This window comes from Lytechinus pictus, chromosome 3, assembly GCF_037042905.1.
Source record: "Lytechinus pictus isolate F3 Inbred chromosome 3, Lp3.0, whole genome shotgun sequence".
NCBI classification, from domain to species: Eukaryota; Metazoa; Echinodermata; class Echinoidea; order Temnopleuroida; family Toxopneustidae; genus Lytechinus; species Lytechinus pictus.
In genome coordinates this window covers 32,985,001-32,998,510 of record NC_087247.1, presented here as the reverse complement: position 1 = coordinate 32,998,510, position 13,510 = coordinate 32,985,001, and the positions used below count along the sequence as shown (strand labels likewise).

Below are 13,510 nucleotides of genomic sequence, written 5' to 3'. Positions count from 1 at the left end.
GGGCCATAAGACAAGTGTCTTCCAAAGCATTTTCCGTCTTTAGTCTGTACAATCAACAACTTGCCTACAACAGCAATGCCAAGACACCACCTAAGTGAAACAGATGTAGCCAGAGCCCTAGGGATGCTGGAAGCTGGCCTCAGTCAGCGAAGAGTAGCCAGAATGATGGGCGTGTCACACAGTGTCATTAGCAGAGCAAATCAAAGACACCGAGAGACAGGGCTATACTCCGAGAGACCCCGCAGTGGCCGACCAGTTTCGACAACCCCTAGAGATGATCGCTACTTGACGAATCTCAGCCTCCGCAACCGCTTTCACAGTGCACGCCGCCTCAACAATGACTTCGCTGCAGCAACTGGAGTGATTGTTTCCACTCAAACAATCCGTAACCGACTTCACAGAGCCAATATGCATGCCAGACGGCCAGCTCAGTGTGTCCCACTCACCCCTGCTCACAGAAGAATTCGTCTCAACTGGGCCCGGGAGCATGTCAGATGGACCAGACAGCAATGGCGTAGAGTTCTGTTCACAGATGAGAGCAGATTTTCCCTTGACCACAATGATGGACGTTCGAGAGTCTGGAGGCGACCAGGAGAGAGATTTGCAGACCCCTGTATTGCAGAACATGACCGTTATGGGGGAGGCAGCGTCATGGTGTGGGGAGGCATCACCTACGCCAACCGTACTCGTCTCTACGTGGTCCCAGTGGGAGCAATGACAGGAGTGAGGTACAGGGATGAGGTCCTTGAACCTATAGTGGTGCCATTTGCAGAAAATGTGGGACAAAACATCATTTTCATGGATGACAATGCCCGTGCCCACCGAGCTAGGGTGGTGACCGAGTTCCTTGAGGGCCAGGGGATTGAGCGTATGGAGTGGCCAGCGAGGTCCCCGGACTTAAACCCGATAGAGCACGTCTGGGACATGATGGGGAGGAGTCTCGAGCAGCTCGAAGCCCATCCACTTGGACTGCAGCAGCTGGGTGTGGCTCTGGAGGCTGCATGGGATGCACTGGACGTCAGAGACATCAATCGCCTCATCAGCTCCATGAGACAGCGCTGTGAAGCCGTTATTGCTGCAGGAGGTGGTCACACTCGTTACTGAACTGCCTGAAAGACACTCAGACATTCGTTTTTACCACTTCATGTCGGTAGCTGATACCCCTCGGGGCCCACTTTTCAGGATGTGCAGTGATGCGAGAGACATTGTGCAACAACTGAAACCACCCATGCGTGAAATTGATTACAGCGTGTTTAAGGACATTTAGGACAGTTGTACTGAGGTATTTCCAGAAATAAAACACCTTGTATAAAATCTTTATGTACGTTTTAACAAGTGGTCCTTAACTTTTTTTGAGTAGTGTATAAAGAAACAAAGTGATGACTGATGACGAAACAATTTTTTTGTTTTAGCATTTCAGCATGTTTGAGAGTTGGTATGATTGGCAGAGCGTGATGAAAAACATCCACAACCCAAATTCGGTGTTTATCAGCCCATTGGAACCCAAGATCTGTGGCAGTATGAATCCTACTTACTCACATGTACCAGTTACCAATATACATGTGAATAGGACTGGTTCTAAAGATTTGTGAACCAGGCCTAGAGCTACACTTGATTTCAATGGGGTGTATTAGGGATTAATTTGGCCTTACCTTGGGCTATTATAAACACATTTGGGCTATCAATAAACAGATTTATCCAAAATCTGAAATGTGGCAATTTTTCATCTGGCTCCAAAAAATTATGATCATGAAAATGCTGAAATGCACACAAATAAACGATGCTACTCTTCAGTACTCTACTTACAGATAGAAGAATCTGATTACAGAGCGCAGACTGGAGAGACTATTCCAAACAGCAAAGGCAAATAAATGTTTACTTGAAATGTAATGTTTACAAGGTATCAACCTTAACAAAGGAGTAGGGCTGCTTATTAAGGCCAGGTGAGACTATTCCAAACAGCAAAGCCAAAGAAATATTTACTTGTAATGTTTACAAGGTATCAACCTTAACATACATGTAGGGGTATGGCTGCTTATCCAGGTGATATATTATCACCTACACCTACCCATTATGGCTAACTATCATCTTCCTATGTCACATGTACAATGGATCACCCTAAATTACTGGACAAGTACATTTACCAATTTTCTATGCAAAGGAAAATGCTTGATTCTCCATTTTAAAAAAAAAATCAAAATTTGATAAAAAATAAATTTTCATCTAAAAAAAAGGGTCTATTTAATAGCAGGATTAAATTATAACAAGAAAAAAAAAAGGCAAGTATTAGTACTGGTACATGTACCTTTAAAAAGAAGACCTTTGTGTGAGTTTAAATGTTTAAATCAATTAATTTAAATCACTATACCGGTACTTGAATAAAGATAATTTTCTCTGGCATTATAATTTTATGTTACAATGAAGAACAAATTTTGATGTATAAAAACAATAACTAACGTTAGATCTAAAGGCCTGGTCACACCGCCCGAGCGTTGTTGGAGCGGAGAGAAAAAATCATCACCGCTCGCTACCGTTCACCACTGTTTAACCAAAGTTGGCCTCCGTTAAGGCAACGCCGAATACGCTCGGCCACCGCTGATGGTCCCTCCTACCGCTCCGAAAGTTTTGAGCTGCTCAAAATATTGCGAGCGGTGAGCAGCGGGTAAATTTCCGCTCCAGCAAAGTTGACTACCGCTCTAACAATGCCCAGTCAAAGTTTGGCACCGCTAGACGAAAGTTCGTGAACGCTTGGGTCCGCTAGAAATCGCAGAAATCTTGAACGCTGGACAATCGCTGCTTCGCCAGCGTTGCCCGGCCGGTGATTAAACGGTTCACAAACTTTGGTGGAGCGGTTGTAAGCGTTTTCCGAGCGGACACGGGATTGCTGGAACGGTGCTGGGCGTTAAAGTAGTTTAGTGGTTTAGCGTTGGTATGGAGGTGTCAGAGCGGTACCAGACTTTGGCTATAAATACGGGGAGAAATGAATAAGGAGCTCATTTGGAATCGAAATGAGCTGATAATCCATTTTTTTGGCATTTACATGAGAAACGTTTTGATTTCCGTTTAAATTCTATCATCATCATTTTGCCCGATGTCTAACCTTTAAAACCTGTTCAAAAACGGTCATTTTTATACCGTGCAGTCATCGCAGCGCACCGTGTGGGGTGTACATTGCCGTTCATTTTTGCAATTTTGCACGGCGGGGACGATTCCCCTTCTATTCCATGAAATTCCGGGCATAATGTAAACAAAATGAAGGTTGATAACGCATATAAGGGCTACCCAGCCCTCTTCCAGAGATAACAGTACTTGTAGAATAATTTCAGCCAAAAACCCTCATCATAGTAAAACAGTCGTTGTGTTATATACTCTGCGTTTTAACCAAGTCTACACAGCTTGATAAAGCACAGTTAATATTTTCCAGATTTTAAAGTATTTTTTTAATCTAATGATCATTTTGATGCCATAAATTATTTTCAGGATCTCATACACACTTTTTAGGCAATGTGAGAAGCATAAACCAACATTCACTCTGATCAATCTTAAAGTAACACATAACACAAAGTTTATATACTTCACATTGTTTAGCGTAATTTTTCTTTAAGCAGCCAATCAAAATTTGGTATCAAAGTGACGTCATATGGGCTTTAAATTATGTTCAGTTGATTCTACGCCCAAAATTACCCTTAATCTACATGTTAAAGTAAAAATATAACACGGAAAATAATTTTGGCGCACTTTCAACTCATTCTGGCCCACTGTGCGATGCCCGCATGCGCAGAACTCCGCTCTATCAACGCTCGAGTCACCGTTAAACCAATGCTAAAGCTACGCTGGCTTCAGCGGTGCACCGCTAAGGCAACACCCATGTTTTCGTTTTTTCCCCAATTTTGTGAGCGGTGACGAGCGTTGTCGAAATTCGACCCTCTCTCCCTACCGCTCCATGACCGCTCCAACAACGCTCGGGCGGTGTGTGACCAGGCCTTAATATTCTTACATTTCACAAAGACAAAGTTTCACTTCTTTTCCACACTTCTTTCAGTCTCAAAATTGGTGATTTAGAGCCAGTAACATTTTCCTCACACGTATTAATTTACTGCCAATTCCAAAACATTGCAAACGAAAATTGCACATGCACGGAAATCGCAGCTCAATTCATGAATATTCATAATAGGACTATAGATCGGGATCGTTTTGCTTTTGCATCAGATCTCGATGTATAGTCCTACTCACGAATATTCCTGAATTGAACTGCGATTCCTAGTGTAGCGGTGGTGAAGTGGAGTGGAGCCTACATGAACATCACTTGAGGTTTGGCAGTGTATCCTATTGCTGGACACCTTTTTTTTTCATGAGTTTTATTGAATCAACATAATAAAAAAACACCTTTATTTCAGTGCTTTAAAAATGACAACTAGAGGGAATACAATCAAGAAAAATTTGCACTTGCTATTCCAAATATTCGGAAAATTATGAATATGATAAAATTATTTTACATTTACCAACAGTTTTCTTTGCATTGCACTTGCCGCATACCCCTCCACCAGGGAATTTTTTTTTTTTTTTTGGTGGGGGGCTCCAATTTCAATTTTTTGTAAAATTTCGGAGGCTCCTTTTTGCAATTCGAGGGCTCTTTTCAAATGACACTTTTTTGTATTTTGAGGAATACCTGTTCACTTATTCCTTATTGTTAATATCGTATGATTTTTGAAAAAAATATTTTTTTAAAGAATAATTTTAAAGTTATTTTTTTCATGCTTAGAATATTGGATGTGGGTGTGTTTGTGTGGGTGTGACTGTGAGTTGGACTTGGTTATACATGCAAGTCAAAGAAATGAATTCAATATCTAATTTCTACTCCGTCTATTCCAGTATAATTACTCGGCCATGTAGTAACTAATATGTACTGTAGGCCCACATACCCTAACTTTTCCTGAAGTTCTTTGAAAACACAGATCTCCATGAAAATTGCATTTCTCTATGGGGAAGTCTAAATTCGGTGAGAATGTGTTCATTAATAACTTAAATATACATGACAATGAAGAAATCATCAAACTTTATTGGCAGTTTTAAATAATATACCTGAAATGTAAACTCTAGATATCTGAAACAGAAAATCACCATCATTGAGGCCTTTACAGAGCGAATTGTCCCCCAGAGCTCAGACTGGCTAGCTAGTACATGAGCCAATGCGTGCGTGCGTGAGCCTCCCGCCGGCCTTGTAAAATATCTATGGAACTTTGTTTGATAATTTGTCTGATATTTACCTCATCCCCTAGAACAATAAAACAAATGATTTTTAAGTTATGATTCACAAATAAGGTAAGTTATTTTGGATGTTAATACATGTAGGCTCCGTTTAGACAAGCAAAGCCGAATGACAACTCACCAATGCCATGCGTGGTTACTGGACTCTGGGATTTATCTCCTGTGTAATTTAAATTATTATTTTATCACAGGATTGTGATATCTGTAGCGGGAATATGTGCATTAGAAATTGCACATGGTAGTAGTCATAATGGACCCCTATAGTTGCAACTGTTTCCGGACTGTTGCGTTGATTTTTTTTCCATACCATGTGTATGGAAAAACTTGGTACAGAAAAAAAGACGCAACTTGGGAATATGAAACTGTGTCCTAGCTATTTTCAAGGCTTGTTCATGACTGCGGAGTTTTGATGATTTTTAAATGGCAAACGGAGCTCGAGCATATGGCGCTAGGGGCCCGCTGAGTTATCGCTCGGCAATAATTTTGGGGGCGACTTCCAGATTTTATGTCACCCCCGAAAGCATGATTTTTGGTGATTTCGAGGGCGACTTTAGGCATTTCCGGGGAGAATTCGCCCGCCGCCCCCGTGTATTTTTTTCCCTGCCCTCCACGAAAAACAGTTATTTTCGTGCGTGACAAATTACATCATGATTCTGGACGCGCGCCGTACGGGTAAAGATATTCTTGATTATAATGATGTAAGAAAGAATTGGTGTGAATTTTTCTTCATATATAATTATGAGTAAATTCTAATTTTTTTGTTTGCTTTTTTTATATCGAATCTAAGCAGATGTTGGTAATAAATTTGTGTTTGCTAACTAATTTTTTTTTTTAAAGTTCTGCGTGTTCCATGGCACTTTCCAATATTATGCTCGTTTGTATTGTGACGCTCATTGCATAAAGTTCTATCGACGCGCTGTCGATCGTCGACGGCTCTAATCACAGTAAACCTCGCGCACGGTACCTTGAGAACTAGCCGTCGACTATCACCAACAATACACCACACCTCAACATTCGATCGAAGGAGCAGACAAGATTGAAATTCGGCAAATCAGGCCCATATTTCCGTCAGAAAATATATTAATTGTTAATGCAAAACTATGATATTTTAAGCATTTTATCATTCATTAGAATCTAGAGATAAATAAGGTAAAACTAAAACTTTGATTTTTTTTTCGCCTTGTTTTTGCAATCTTAATGTATTGCTCTGTGAAATTGAACTGCGGAAGTCCTATGGTAAAATATTTTTTTTACGCACTAATAACATGCGTGTCCGGAATCATGATAGTGTCCGGTAATACAATACGTGACTATAGTGTGTGTGTATTTGAGTTTTGTCAGACGTGTATCAATCAGATATGATTATTTACGTCTGGGACCGACCTTTAACGTCACCATCCGAAAGACGTGACCAAGGCTCGAACCTCGAACCTCTGCATCAATTTGTAACTTCCCCACATAGCTTGGATTACAGGCGCACACCACAACTAGCCTGGAGACTTAATTCTGGGGAGTAAAAGTCATCTACTATAAAAGTAGAAGAGAGTTTACTTACATCTGTTGTCGTCGCCATCTTGACTCCATTGTTATTGCAACCTAGTTACGTGACGCGTATAGAGGGCGGCAAAATCATGAGCGGTGCTAGATTAAAAAGTGCTAAAATGTCCCGCTAGCACTTCAACTTGCGAGTTGAAGCAAACTCTCTTCTACTTTTATTATTTTATCGCATTTTAGTGTCATTTTATAACCATAACTATCAATTTTTTTGCCAAACGTCGCCAACCAATATTTTTACCCATGATGTACAGAAGTGTTGCTGTTAATTTTGTTATTAACCTCAGATTCTAAACATAACTAGCAGTTTGGCGCATTTTTATAGTTGCCTTTTTGGTTGGTGCGTGGGAGCCAATACATAGCCGTGCCAGGCTTCATGGGGGAGTAAGCCTACGTATAGTAGATGACTTTTACTCCCAGAAGCCTCCAGGCTAGCCACAACGCCCAGTTTGCGAGGTTAGGATATGCTATACGAACCTCGCACAACCAACGTGTTTTTGTAGTGGATTTTAGAGTTGTCATTAACATCGCTTCATAACATGAATGATGTTAGCCGAAACCCATTCCGCTACTCACCAGGGCTTTTTCTGGTAGAAAGCGTTCCATTATCAATTTTTAACATATTTTTTTAATTTAAAAAGGACACAAAAAAGAGCAAAATCACTTACCTCCGCCTGGAAAGTGGCTTCGCACGTCTCTTCCACGGAAATAAAAGGAAGGTCGTTGGTGGCGCTAATACAGTTCGCAACCTTAATTCAGCTTGGTGGTATTTTTAAAACTAGATTCATGATTCATTGTATGCACAATTCCAATAATTGTTTGATAAAATAGAGACCCCAATAAATGCAATAACTTTTTTTTTAAACTTTATTTTTGCTGACGATAATACTTTTTGGAAAATATTCAAAACGATGACAAATTAAACAAAAAATATAGAAAATTCTATGTACCTTGTCCTTGAACAAAGCCCCGCAAGTGCTACCGTTCGTTTGTCAATTAACGTTCCACCAAAGTCTTACAGTTTTGCATCGATTTACGTGTAAGATAATTTCTGTGTCTAGTCTTTCAATTGTACTTTTGTAGTGTCTTTGATATGAAGATAAATCGCGCGCCCTCTTTCGCTCATTAGACGAAAAATTTGAGAGCTAGAAAGGTAGCTCTCGTATTTTGTCAACGAGAAGAAAAATCAACGCTTAAAAGTTAAAATACTTAAATGACGCATTTTGTCTTTTTTGAGGGATATTCATCAAATTATGAGGAATTGACTTCACATCGTTTCGTAAGTTTCGTAGGACTTCATTCTATAAGTCCTCGTATTAATTTTTTGTAAATTAACGTTATTTGTTGAATGCGCCGTGCCTTCAATTATTCTGTAGTCGGCGGCTGAGATGTAGTAGGGTGTCTGAAGCCACACTGAAAAGTGTCAGCATAAAACAGGCTAATTTAGGGGAAAATATGGCACATTTTTTCAGGGAAGTTCAGGCTACTAGAAAAATGTGATCTGAATTGATTATTAACTTGTGTTTGGCATGTATGAAAAGAGAAAATTCAGGGGCATCTTTTGACAGTAAGGACAAGTTTATATGATCATTTTAAATAAGGATTTAGAGATAAATTGTAAACCCTTATTTTTGTGTGTGTTGAGATTGCCATTTCTCCATACGTTTTCTATGGGAAAATGAAATTTCTGTTTTGCACAATTTTTTTCACTTTGTCGCAATTTTTCATTGTGATCTGGTTTCCAAATCTTTATGAAAATCATACCATCAGATAGAGCATAAAAAATCCTATTGGACTCTTTATGGACAAGTTTTTGGCATTAATAATAAATTTATAACAGCTCTCGGAAGCTAAAAATTTGGATTTGTGTGTGTCCATTTCTTAACTACACAGTCTATGGCAGAGAAATGCTGAAAATTTACCTAATTTCATTCTTCTTTTTTGCAGCCAATAATTGGATTTTTTTCAAAATTTTTACATTTCTGTCAGTCTGAAGGTCATTTCTCTTCAAATTCACAAAGAAAATGTGATATTTTCTTGAAATAAGAAAAATAATTTTTTTCTCCAGACACCCTAGATGTAGCCGTGGGTGAGTTAGATCTACAGTATACCCAGTTGTTGTGTGTCCGGACAGGTTGTGTGTCCGGACGATCAATTTTATTTTTAGAAAGTAGGCCCTAATTTGGAAAAATTTACAAGCGAAGTTTCATCAATTTTTAGTTCAAAATGTTAGGAAATATTAGAGAGAACAAAATTGAAGATGATTATAACTATTGAATTAATATTTTTAGTGTAATCCAAAGACAAAAAAGAAGGCTTCAAAAATATAAAGTGTCCGGACCCGATCCCCCATCCTACACTCCAGACTAATCTAACCTAACCAGCACAAAACCTAGCGAATGGGACTGCACTGAATATTGCTTACAACAACCCTTAATTTCGATTTGTCTCATGGCAAGAGTCAATATAAATATACTGCTTTTACAATAACGCATGTCTGCAACGTTACAATATCCATGAGAACAGTATAATCAAAACATGTCTCTAAAGAAAATATAAAAAACTTTCATACCCGGAATTACGTTCCTCCCCTGCGAATTAGCACTTCTCTGGGGTGTTGCAAGAAAGTTACGTTGCAATTGATTGCAAATCGACTGCAACTTTGCAGCCGATCCCGATCGACTGCAACTAGCAATCAATCGCCAATTTGCGTTGCAAGAAAAAGGCTTGCGATTGAACGCAAGTTGCAGCTGATTTGCAGCTGTAAACAGGGTCTGCAGCACAAGACTAGCTGATGAAGCAAAATAATCCTTGCAATAATCGTGATTGTGGAAGAGAGTAAGTAGAAAATATTCATTTTTCACTGCTTTCTTTCTCCATTATGTATGTTTTCAGAGAATTTATATGTTTTAGACCTATGCCAGGGAAAAAATTATTTTGTAAAATGTGAAAATGTATCTTTATCGCCAGTCGAAATTTCACCTTCAAATTTTTTTTTACCACACAGTTTAAACCCAGTCCCACACTTGACTTTTTGTGTCGGTAATGCACTGTTGTACCAACAACACGGCAGGACATTCCCGGTGCAGTGCTGTTAAAAATCACCCTGAAGCAAGTAAATTTGTAGGCTCTAATTATGTATGAAACATCGAAAATGACCTTAAAAGATTATCATTGTTCATATTTGAAATGATTTTTAAGTTATATAAGTTTCAACGGCTAATAACCATCCAGTAAATGGATTCAATGCAGTCGAATGGCCACAACTTGAGAAACACTCGACAGAAAGCAATTTTTTGTTTTTAACTTAAAGGATTTTTAATCTAACGTTAGGCTTTAAAGCTAAATGATAGTAGTTGCAGTAAACACTGATTTCGTGAGACAGTCTGTAAAACCAAGTTTAAATATTACTATATCATCGTGGATCTAGATCTGGTACAGTTACATAAACTGAACTCTGTGAAATCATAAAATCTAAGCTGAAAAACGATCACACTGAAGATCGCCAACACAGATAGGCACACGTGGGACAGTGTATTATTATTGCTGGAATAAAGACCCGACGGAAGTGCCCGAATCCGCGCTTATTTTGCTTATTTCTCAGCAATTACACTATTTCTTCCAGAATCCTTTTGCACATATTTTTTATTCATACAAACAGACACTTGGGTGGTCATTATATTGGATTCTGTAAAAAGTCATTTTGAGATCGTTACCAAAACTGGAATTTACCTTTAAATCAAAGACTTCCATTATTAGATCCTCTCCATTAGTCTCTCTTTTTTAAGAGTCTGTCTAACCTCCCTTTTTATGACTTTCCTTTGCCTGGCCTGGGACAGAATGAAAATTTTGCTCTTGACTTTGGAGGAATTGTTTAGATTTATTTAATATTATTTTATTTATTTATTCCTTTATTTTTAATTTTTTGGAGGGGGGGGGGGGTTCTCCACATTTTTCGCCAGGCCAAAAAAAAAAAAAAAAGGTATAGGGGGTCTACATGTAGGCCTATATTATTAATTATTTTTAAAGATGTTATTGGGCTATTAAACCTATTGGCCACATCTGCCACATTCTTTGGGAAGTTTTAACATTGAACAGGGAGTTGCCCGCCCGGGGCTCTTTTTAAAATTTCTTACGGGCAGATTGCACAAGAGGTTCTTTGCAAGGACAGTCTATTTGTGTCGTTGATTTGTAATGATGTGCCGTATGAGTCACATTTTTAATATCCATCACATATAAATATAAAAAGATATAGGGCCTACATGTAAGCCTAAATTTATCTATTTTTTAGATTCAATATGTAGGTCTACTATGCCGGGGGGAAGGTACTTAGATTTGGTTTGGACAAAGGTGTTCGGCTGAAGGTTTGAAACCCGTACCCATATTTACAGGTCATTTCGGCTAAAAAGGTACCCATTATTAGGGATTCATTACAGGGGCGGATCCAGGATTTCCACAAGGGGGGGGGGGGCACATTTTCGCCTGGAAAACTTGACAAGCAAAAAAAAAAAGAAAAAAGTTATCGCCCAAAATGTAAGGTAATTTTGTATTTGCACCAAAGACAAGAGTAGAATATGGACCCATGTTTAAGGCCAGTATCTAAAAATTGGGCCATGTTTAGGGATTTTCCAGCATAAAATCATACCCCATGTTTAGGGATTTCTTCCAAAAAGGCGACCCATTCCAGCGGCACATCCCCATATGCATTATTTTGTGAGTCCCCCCCCCCCCCCCGGGCTACTATTTAACTGACTCTAGTCTTAACTTGATTTTTATGCAAGCACATGAGGTGCTATATAGATGACAGATTTTTTTTCACTTTAAATTGTTTAATGGATGATTACAATGCTTTTCCAGGTGCTTACAGTAAAAGGGTGTCTCATATGGTGCATCATCATTTTATTAATATTGAATGCATAATCATGATTTTTTTTTTACATCCTTTTACATCAAGCACAATACTCGGGGGGGGGGGGGGGCATATGGTCCCCCTTCACATTTTTCAGAATAAATCTGCCACTCAAAATTTTATTACCGCACCACTGACTGGCGTTTTACTTTCAAGTCTCGCGCAACTTTTGAGACCAAATTTGCAATTCCCAGGTACAGGGTCAGGAAATTTTGCAACATTGTGTTTGTTTAAGTACATGTCAGACAAAAACATGATTACATGTAAAAAGTTAATTGGGTAATTTTTTTTTATTGACAATAGTAATTTAATGTCACTGATGAACTTTGTCTTGAAAATAACCAAAAAAAAAAATACATTTAAGAAGTTAAGAAAAAATATTTAAAAAAAAACATGAAAGGATTTTTTTTTTATACCAGATTTTTTAAAGTAAAGTTGTTAGGAATGCTCTAGAAAGGAATATGTACACCAAAGTTTAGCATTCTATTACAAGCTTTTTTTAGTAAATTAAAGCAAAAGGTATGATTCATAATTTTTTTATTGCGCCGCCCATAGCTGAGGAACCATAGTACCCCTCCCCAGGACAGAAGTGACTTTAATCAAAACACCCTGGGACTACTATAATGATTAACACACTGGCAACTGAGCTTAACTTGTATATTAATTTCATGAACATGTATTATCTCTTTGCTTTTTGCTTTTAATTGCTTACTACAGTTATGACAAGGAAGTCTGGAATAAACCGAACCACCATAACTGTGTCTGCTACCATGTGTGTTCTTGCAACCAGCTGATTGATTCATTTTATCAACTCTTGAATGGTAGGTTACATGTAAACTGTATTATTATTAATAATTCACCATGATTGTAATGCGGATGGGGTGAAATCTGTACACATTGACCAAAGGATAATGCAAAATGAAAAAAAGGCAAACACAAATCTCTATCTTGACTGGACTTCTCAGCAATGAAGACATCCCATTGATGGGGGGGGGGGGAGGGGAGGGGGTGGTTGTTGTGCTCATCCAAGGTGTACTGTATGAAAGTGTGTATTTTGCTTTCATTGATTTGATTTATTGCATATTTTAATTTCCATGATTCATTTATTTGGGGAAAAACAATCAGTTCACACTTTTTTAGATTACATCATGGCAAATTGCCAATTACTATGGTCTCAGGAGTAAGCCACTTTCCCTCTATCATATCATCATGTCGGTGCAAACAACGCCCTTACCAGCAGGCATAGGGGCATTTCTGCACCAATGGGGTGCACAAAAATGTTTTGCTAAGGGCGTTTTTGCACTGAAAGGACAAAATTTGAACTAACCCAAGCTACATGTATGTATAGTTATGGGCTTGCATTATTTCCTATATTATTATTTTTTTATGGACAGGTTGATTATCAGAACTGAATTCAGAGCTGCTCCTGTCTGTAGTAAGATCATTTAGAGTGGACTTCAGAATGAGGGCGTTGCTTGTTTAAAATCTTCACTCCATGAAGCTCTCCAAATTCATCTCAAATTAGACTGCTTCTGGAAACCAGATTTGTTCCTTCAAGCAGAGACGCTTGTGGCTTTCCTGACTGGACTTCTATGGATTCTTCATGCCAACCTTAAGGACTGTGGTCTTCTGCATGATAGGTCAATTTCAAACAAGACATTCTGTGGTGAAACACTTGATGTAGATGATATGAAATTTTATTTCATATAACTGAATCTCAGAAGTAATTCCTCGGGAGCAAGAAACATTGAAAAATAAAAATAAAAGGTCCATCAATAA

The 13,510-nt window shown here is 38.5% G+C and overlaps 1 long non-coding RNA gene across 1 annotated transcript; it reads left to right on the top strand.

Annotated features, from left to right (window-relative positions):
* The first annotated feature begins 4,573 nt into the window (after positions 1 to 4,573).
* LOC135153577 (uncharacterized) lies at positions 4,574 to 13,510 on the top strand. Its single transcript, XR_010293050.1, has 3 exons — positions 4,574 to 9,660; positions 12,449 to 12,552; positions 13,126 to 13,510. It is a non-coding gene; the product is annotated as an uncharacterized LOC135153577 (long non-coding RNA).